The sequence below is a fragment of the Marmota marmota genome, unplaced genomic scaffold, assembly GCF_001458135.2.
Source record: "Marmota marmota marmota unplaced genomic scaffold, marMar, whole genome shotgun sequence".
NCBI lineage: Eukaryota > Metazoa > Chordata > Mammalia > Rodentia > Sciuridae > Marmota > Marmota marmota.
Window position 1 is genome coordinate 11,218,655 of NW_025999880.1, and position 9,922 is coordinate 11,228,576.

Here is a 9,922-nt window from a genome sequence, read left to right on the forward strand (position 1 = left end):
GCGCCCGCGGGACACGCCCAGGCCCGGCGGCCAGGGCCGCGCGACTTCCGCGGTGCGGGGGCCGGCCGCGCTAGCCTAGTCTGGACTCCGCCCCCTGCCTTCGGGCAGCGCCTCGCCGGAGACTGCCCGCGCGCTGGGCCTTCCCCGGCTTTTTCACAGTGAGGAACTCTGGCCTGCTTCTGGAAGCGTGGGCACCGCCCCGAAATGGAGAAGAAGGAGTGTTTTCCTTTGTCCACGTGGTGCCCACGGTGCCATCTTTCAGCGAGGGAAGCGCTCCGATTTCTTGTTCCATTCTCCTAGTCCTAGTGCTCCCTGCTTCCTCTGCCTGGGTTGTCCCGATTTCCCCTGATTCATAGGGTGGGAAATCAAGGGACAAAGACGTGTAGAGTATGAAGTTCAGTCTGGAATTTCTTTAATGTGGACTCAGCCGGGTGGCCGGTGGCGCAGGCCTGTAAACCCCCAGCCCTTCCAGGGGCTGGAGCCAGAAGATCGCAAGCTCAAGGCCAGCTTCAATTTCGAGGCTTCTTTAGGAAACCTAACTCTGTCTCAAAATTTTGGCAATGGGCTCAGTATGGTGCTTAGCCTAGCATGTGGGAGGCCCTGGGTTCAAACTCTGGGATTGCCCAAAACAAAAATTATTTTTTTGACTCATTTGTTCAACAGATAAATGAGTATTTAGCATGGACCAGGCACTGTGCTTGAAGCTAAACTCAGAACCTTTCAGACACAATCCCTGCTTCAGCGGACATTGTGCATTAGTGAGGGAGAGAATCCCTGAAAGAATGGACACAAAGATACCAATATAATTGGGATAATAGGGGGCGGTGGTGTAGCTCAGTAGTAGAGCACTTGCCTAGCATTTACAAGGTCCTGTGTTTGATCCTAGCACTACAAGAAGAAAAAAATTGGGCCAGTACTCCAGCACAGTTAAGGATATGGATTTTCTTTTTCTTTTTTTTTTTTTCTTTTTGGTGTTGAGGATTGAACCTGGGCACTCAACCACTGACCTACATCCCCAACCCTTCTTAATTTTTATTTTGAGACAGGGACTTGCTAAATTGCTAAAGGTCTTGCTAAATTGCTGAGGCTGGCCTCAAACTTGCAATCCTCCTGCCTCAACCTCCCAAATCACAGGGATTACAGGTATGGGCCATTGTAGAGGGCCACAGCCAAGTCGGGATGATGCATGGCATTTTGCCAGAAGGAAGTGGTTGAGAGGTGACACCAGCAAGCCATTGAAATAATAATGGTTAAGTTAAGCTGTGTATTCAGTTGCATATAGACCTTTGCTGTCCTGCAATAGGGCGGCTCTTGCTGCCTCAGGCGCCCACTACTTTGGAGTTCTCCTGGGGTTCCGAGAGAGTTGGCCCGGAGCCGGGTGGAGAGCTGAGAGAGTTCCTGGGAAGTGTGCGTGGAGTACTGGTGGAGTTCGGGCAATAAAGTTTCCTGTTTGAACATACAAGTGCTTTGTGGCGGCTTGGTTATTTGTGCCCAGCCAGACTGCGGCAGGCCATGACACCAGACTCTTCCTCCTTTTCATTGGCTTATTCCAAACACTAAAAGTCTAATTTTGCATCTAAAAAACCTGTTTAGGTGGGTATGGTGAGCTGGGCACTGTTGCACATACCTGTAATTCCAGCAGTTCCATAGGCTGAGGCAGGAGGATCACAATTCCAAAGCCAGCCTCAGCAATTTAGTGAGGCCCTCAAGAAGTTGGAGAGACCATGTCTCTAAACTGAAAGGAAAGTGACCACAACACTCGGAGCAACCAAAAGATCTTTATTGCAGCAGTGCAACAAAGAGAAAGGAAAGAAGGAAAGAGAGAGAGAGAAAAGAGAAGAGATGAACAGGGAGAGAGCAAGAGCAAGAGAGAGACAGAGAGCACGCGTAAGAAAGATAAAGAGCAAGAGAGAGAGCAAGAGAGAAAGAGCAAGAGAGAGAGAGAGAGCAAGAGAGAGAGGGAGAGAGAGGGGGGCCTGGCAGGAGGGAGTTTTTATAGCCCAAATCTAATGGGGCCTCTGGGTCTGCAAGCTGCCTTGTTGGCCCAAGGTGGGTTGAGTGCTCAGCCTTAAGCAGGGTTGAATGTTCAGACTTGAGGCAAACAGGTGATAAAGGACCAGATAGAGGGGGGTTTGAGTGCGTGGGCTATCTTGTAGCCAACATCTGTTCAGCCTGCCCTGCAGACAACACAGTTCAGCCTGCTCTGCACCCAACATAAACAAAATACCAAAATGGGCTGAGGATGAAGCTCAGTGGTTAAATGGCCCTGGGTTCAATTCCTCGTAAAAAAAAAAAGGGGGGGGGTGGGGAGCATGGTGGCACACACCTCTAATCCCAGTTATTTGCTACTCAGGAGGTTAAGGAAGGAGGATCACAGTTTGAGGAGAGCCTGGGCAATTTACTGAGACCTGTCTCAAAATAAGAAATAAAAAAGGACCAGTAATGTAGTTTAGTGGTAGAGTGTCATGGGGTTCAATCCCCAGTTCTGTGAGGGAAAAAAAAAAAAAAGCCTTTGAGTCTCAGGAAATGATACCATTTTACTTTTTTTTTTTTTTTTGGAGGGGACAGGTATTGGGATTGAACCACTGTCTTACATCCTCCCACTTTTAATTTTTTGACACCAAAATAAAAAGTTTTGTTAAATTCTCAGGCTGGCCTTGAACTTGGCATCCTCCTGCCTCAGCCTCCCAAGTAGCTGGGATTACAAGTGTGCGCCATTACTTCCCATCCTGTTTTCCTTCTTAGAATTTCCAATACCGTTTTACTTTTTCATTTCCCCTCTGTTTCAACATATTCCACTGGCTCCCAACCACAGTGTTCAATAGACACTCCTTAGGCTTCTCCTACAGACCTGCAAGTAGTTTTCTACAATGTTAATCACTTTTACCTTCTTGAAACACTTCCTTTTCTGCTTCCTTGTCTGGTAAACTCCAGATTTTCCTTTTACCTCTGTAGCTTCATCATAGGATCCTTTGCAAGTTCCTTCTCTACCTTCTGCACCTCTCAAATGTTTGGCACCCTCAGGCCACTGAATGAATCCTCATAATCAGGACATCAGGTTTAGCTATGTTTTCAATAATGATGAATATTGTTTCATAAAATGAGATGGTTTTAGTATATACTAACCTTTCTCCCTGAGTTCTTTTCTGCCCACTTTGCTTGGCTGACTCTTTATCACCCTTCAGAGTTTTTGTTTGTTTGTTTGTTTGTTTTTGGAGGGGTGTTATGGGGGTTGATCCTGGGGATTTTCTTTTTCTTTTTTGGGGCTATGGGGGTTGAACCTGGGGTGCTTTATCATTGAACTACATTCCCAGTCCTATTTATTTATTGAGACAGGGTCTTACTGAGTTGCTGAGGCTGGCCTAGAATTTGCCGTCCTTCTGCCTCAGCCTCCTGAGTTGCTGGGATTACAGATATATGATCCACCCCACCCCCCTATTATCCCAATTATATTGGTATCTTTGTGTGTATTCTTTTAGGGATTCTCTCCCTCACTAATGCACAATGTCCGCTGAAGCAGGGATTGTGTCTGAATGGTTCTCTGAGTTTGGCTTCAAGCACAGTGCCTTTGCCCCACCCCTTTGATGTTCATTAAGGTCACTGTACTATAGTTAATGTAGGCTGTGCACTATAGTCTAGTGTTCCATTTTTCTTCTTTAAAGAGATTTTATTTTTTTACAATAGTTTAAGATTTACAGAAAAATAGTGAAGAGAGGGGCTGGGGATATAGCTCAGTTGGTAGAGTGCTTGCCTTGCATGCCCAAAACCCTGAGTTTGATCCTCAGCACCAAAAAAGAAAGAAAGAAAGAAATTGTGAAGACAGAGTTGCCATATGCCCCACATCCAGTTTCCCCCATTTATTAACATCTTTAAATGTTTTATCTGTGGTTGAACTACTTTTATTTTCACTTGATTTTTATTTGTATATATATGTATATATGTTCAACCCTTTTTATTTTGGAATAGAATCACTAAATTGCCAAGGCTAATCTTTAGATCTTTCAATTCTGCCTCCACCTCCTAAGTAGCTGGGATTACAGGTAGGTACCACCATGCCCAGCTAAAAAATTTTAATCTAATGTTCTCATTTAGAACACAAAGTTAATTGGTACATGTGTTTTGTGCTGGGAACTAGGGTACTAGTTGGGATTACAAACAGATGTATAAAAGCTGGTTCTCACTGGGCATGGTGGCACTCATCTTTAATCCCAGTGACTAGGGAGGCAGAGGCAGGAAGATCGTGAGTTCAAAGCCAGCCTCAGCAGTTTAGCAAGGCTCTAAGCAATTTAGCGAGACGTTGGCTCTAAATAAAATATTAAAAGAGGCTGGAGATGTGGCTCAGAGGTTTAGCACCTCTGGATTCAATCCCTAGTACCCTCCCCACCTGAAAAATAATAAGACCTGGTTCTCAGGGAGTTCCTGACCTATAGGAGACAAAATTGTAACAATAATGACAATTCAGCCTTGAAATGAGAATACCAAATGCATTTGGATCATAAAGGCGAGACCTCCTGACCCAGTCACACTAGACAAATCTTATTCTACCACTCTCTTTTTGCTAGATTCTAAGCAGCACAGTCCAGTGTGTATTACCACTGTAGAGAGCAAATTCCTTCTTCAATCCTTTATTAATTCACCCAGCTCCAGCAACACTTGTGTCAAAATCTCTGCTGGGCCTCAAGGATCCAAAGTAAATGTAATCATTATTAATAATAGATCATAATACCCCGACTATAGACAATTTTTATGGGTTATATGAGTTAATTGTTTCCTAATAATGGAACGGGCAACTTAATCGTATTAACCAGTGGTCTCCTGATCCCATTCCATATTTGTTATTAACAAAAAATGTTGCTGGGTGTGATGGCACACACTTGGTTGGTTTTTTGGTTTTTTTTTTTTTTGGTACCAGGGATTGAACCCAGGGAGAGTTTACCACTGAGCTGCATTCCCCACTGAACTGCATCTCCAGCCCTTTTTAAAAAAAATATTTATTTTTTATTTGTAGTTGGACACAATACCTTTATTTTTATGTGGTGCTAAGGATTGAACCCCAGGCCTCAAACGTACTAGGTGAGAGTGCTGTACCGCTGAGCCACAACCCCAGCCCTGTTTTACATTTTATTTAGAAACAAGGTCTCACTGAGTCACTTAGGGCCTCACTAAATTGCGGAGGCTGGCTTTGACATCATGATTTTCCTGCCTCAGCCTCCCAAGCGACTGTGATCACAGGTGTGCGCCATCACATCCACCCAGCGGTACACACTTGTATTCCTAGTGACTAGGGAGGCTGAGGTGGGAGGATTCCAAGTTCAAACCAGTCTGGGTAATTTAGGAGAACCTATCTCATGAGAAAAAATAAAAGCCCAGGTGTGGTGGCACATAGCTGTAATCCAAGCAACTGGGGAGGCTGAGGCAGGAGGATTACGAGTTCAAAGCCAGCCTCAACAAATCAGCAAGGGCCTAAGCAACCTAGTGAGACCCTGTCTCAGAATAAACCAAAAAGGACTGAGGATGTAGCTTAGTGGTAGCGTGGCCCTGGATATAATCTCTAGGGCCACAAAAAAGAAAGAAAAGAAAACATTAAAAGCTGAATTGTGTGCCACACCCCTGAGTTCATATGTCATAGACCGCATTCAGTACTTCAGAATGTAACTATATTTGGAGATAGGGCCTTTGAAGAGGTGATCACATTGAAATGAGACCATTAGAGTGTCTGACTGGTATCCTCATAAGAGGAAAATTAGACACACAAAGACACACCAGGGATATGTTTGCACAGAGGGAAGGCCATGTGAGGACAAAGAAGGTGGCCTCCAGAACTTCAGAAAATAAATCTCTCCGTTGAAATCCCCCAGCCTGTGGTATCTTCTTATGGAAGGTCCAATGACCTTTTTTCTTTTTTAGGCAGTACTGGGGACGAAACCCAGGATCTTGTGCATAAGCACTCTTGCCACTGAGCCACATCCCAAACCCTAGTGAACTGTTATTGAAAGGAAGACACAGTTACTACTATAGGTCTTCTGACTGCTGCTTCCTAGCCTCTAGCATGGCCCCATGACTCCATCGTCCATCTGTCTAGCTGCCTCAGCCATCTTTCTACATATCAATCTGATCATGCCTTTTCCCTGCTCAGAACCTTTCAATGGTTCCCCATCAGCTCTATGGCCCCGGATCTGACCTGCTTCTCCAACTTCATCTGCTCTGGCTCCTGTACCCAAAACACCTTTGTTTCCATGTTACACCATTTATTGGTGCCAGTCTCCAAATGCTGTTTCCTCACCCCAGTAACTCACCTCCTACCTATCTTCCAGCTCACCACACAAGTCCCACCAGCTCCAGGAAGCCAATGTGGATGTGAATCCTCTGTGTGCCACACAGAACAGATCAGATCCTTCTTTGTGCCACGATTTTATCTTTGTGCCGCGATTTGCTCGTTCCTTCCTTCCTTCCTTCCGTCCTTTAATGTACTAAGACGTGAGCCCAGAGGTGCTCTACCATTAACATACCCAGCCTTTTAATGTTTTTATTTTGAGAGGATCTTATTTAGTTGCTGAGGCTGGCCTTGAACTTGTGATCCTCCTGCTTCAGTCTCCCATGCCACTGGGATTGCAGGCATGCATGACTATGCCTGGCTCAGTTGTTTATAAGTCACACAGGTTATGACATTTTGCTATAGGGTCTAAATGGACTAAGGCAGTCTGACTGCCACCCCTAACACTCCACTGCAGCTTTCGTCTCGAATTCACCAGTGATCTCCTTATGAGTAAACCCATTGTGTATTCTTCAGTCCTTCCTTTCTTGTTTTTCTGCAGCATTTGACCCTGTGAGTTGCTTCATTATTGCCAATACCTCCTATTCCTCTGCTGTTCCTCCTGTGATTCAAGTTATTCCTCTTTAGGCTCATTTGAGAATTTTCCTTCTGTTCATCATTAAAACATTGAGTGTTCTTCAGGGTTCAGTCTGACTACCTTCTCTCAGCACTCACTGACTCTCTTGGAGCTGTCTCTTCTGTCCCCATGACCTCTGCTGCCACCTTTTGCTGACAACTGCCAAATTCAAATCACCAAAGCAGCTCTCCTTTCTGAATGAAGTATGAGCACACAAAACACGTGAGTGTCCATACACACGACCGCTATGCCTAGGCCATGCCACTTCTATAGTAAGTGCTATTGCATTCTTGTTTTCCTTGTCCTGTCCCCAGCCACTAGGCTATGTGTTCTTTGAAATCAGGAATTCTGATGTGTTCACAGTGGCATCCTCAGTAACTAGAACAGTGCAGGGTGATACACCCAGTGAGTTAGGTAATTACCAGGAGACAAAGCAAAAATACATATATGGAACTAATAGATACCAGTAACATTCACTTATAACTATGATTATGGGTTTGTTTTTGTTTTGGGAATTTTTTGTGGTACTGGGATCAAGCCCAGGGCATAGCACAATCTAGGCAAGTATGCTGCTACTGAATTATATCCCCAGCACTGAAAGTTGTTTTGTTTGGTTTTTCTTTTTCTTTTCTTTTCTTTTTTTTTTTTTTTTTGGTCCTGGGGATTTAACCCAGCATGCTTCACGTGAGCTACATCCCCAGTCCCTTTTTTATTTTTTATTTTGAGCCAAGATCTCCACTAAGTTGTTGAGGCTAGTCTCCAACTTGCAATCTTCCTTCATCAACCTCCCCAGTCACTGGGATTACAGGTGTGTGCCACCATACCCAGCTCAGCCTTAGCAATTTAACACAGACCCTCAGCAATTTAGCAATAATAGCCTGTTTCAAAATAAAAAATGAAAAGGACTAGGAATTTGGGAATATAAAACTTCTAAAAGAACTTATCGGGCTGGGTTTGTGGCTCAGTGTAGAGGCTTGCCTGGCACATGTGAGGCACCACATACAAATAAATAAATAAAATAAAGTTGCCCATCTACAACTAAAAAAACAAAGACCTCATAGGCTCAGCATAATGGCCCATGCCTGTAAGCCTAGAGACATGGGAGAGGCTGGGGCAGGAAGATCACAAATTCAAGGCTAGCCTCAGCAATTTAGGGAGACCCTCTTTCAAAGTAAGAAGGGCTGGGTTGGCTGTGGTGGTGCACACCTGTAATTCCAGCAGCTCGGGAGGCTGAGGCAGGATGATCAAAGGTTCAAAGCCAACCTCAGCAATTTAGCAGAGGCTGTGAGCAACGTACTGAGATCCTGTAGGATGTAGCTCAGTGGTAGAGTGTCCCTGGGCTCAAACCCCAGTGCCTCCCTCCTCAAAAAGAAAGCACTCAGAGATTTTGGGGTATAGTCACTATTAATTTTATTTTCTTGCAGTGCTGGGAATTGAACTCAGCCTCACACATACTAGGTAATGTTCTACTGTGATGGCAAAGCCAGACCTGGTTGTAAAATGAAATTATAAGAATCCAATGTCTAAGCCAGGCTCGGTGGAGCACGCCTATAATCCCAGCAGCTCAGGAGGCTCTTGGGTTCAAAGACAGACTCAGCAACAGTGAGGTGCTAAGCAACTCAATGAGACCCTATCACTAAATAAAATACAAAATAGGGCTGGAAATGTGTCTCAGTGGTTGAGAGTCCCAGAGTTCAATCCCCAGTACCAAAAAGAAAGAAAGAAAGAAGACAAAAAACAAAAACAAAACCCTAATGCTAGAAAAAAGGGTCAATTCCCCTCCACTTTCTCTGCCTTTTTTCAGGAAGCCTAATTATAACCACCAGTCTCTACCTTTTGGATTGTAAATAACAGCCCTAGGAGCTTGACTACTCCCTTTTGAAATGTAAACACCCCTGTGCCAGGCTTTCTTTTCTTTTCTTTCTTTCTCTCTCTCTCTCTTTTTTTTTTTTTTGTGTGTGTGTGTGTTGCTGGGGATTGAACCCAGGGCCTTGTGTGTTCAAGGGAAGCACTCTACCAACTGAACCATATCCCCAGCCCTTCTCTCTCTCTCTCTCATATTTTAGTTATAGTTTATTTTTATGTGGTGCTGAGGATGGAATCCTTCCTTCCTTCCTTCCTTCCTTCCTTCCTTCCTTCCTTCCTGTACTGGGGATCTCAACCACTGAGCCACATCCCCAGTCCTATTTTCCTATTTTGTATTTTATTTAGAGACAGGGTCTCACTGAGTTGCTTAGCGCCTCGCCTTTGCTGAAGCTGGCTTTGAACTTGTGATTCTCCTGTCTCAGTCTCCCAAGCCTCTGGGATCACAGGCATGGGCCACCGCACCCAGCCTGTGCCTGGCTTTCAAGGCTAGAATATTAAGTCTATGAAAAAAGCCGTTTCTTCTTATCTATTACTGTAAATTCAATGTTAGGGACCCTGCACAAGGCCTTCAGCCAAGTAGAATTAGGAATTTTTTTAAAAGAGGAAAAAAGCCTCAATGATAAAATGGCTCTAAGAGAACACCAAATAACCTATAAATGTTGCAAGAAACTGTGGATCAGGGCTCAGAATTTGGAGTTTGCTTACTCTGGGCCCACAGGCATAAAATAAAGTTGGGAGTTCTCCTCCTCCCCAAGTGCTGCTTGCTGCTTTCCCGCAATGCTAACATTGGGCTTGATCCCCAACCCTTTAATTTTTTTTTTTTATTCCAAGACAGGATCTTTTTGTGTCTTGCTAAATTGTTCAGGATAGCCATGAATTTGGGATCCTCTTGCCTCAGTCTTTTTTTTTTTTTTAAATAAATATTCTTTTCTTAAAGAGAGAGAGAGAGAGAATTTTAATATTTATTTTCTAGTTTTCGGCGGACACATCTTTGTTTGTATGTGGTGCTGAGGATGGAACCTGGGCCGCACGCATGCCAGGCGAGTGCACTACCACTTGAACCATATCCCCAGCCCCTGCCTCAGTCTTCTGAGTGACTGGTATTACAGGCATGAGCTATCCTGTCTGGCAACACTACCAGTTTTTAAACTTTTTTTTTTTTTTTT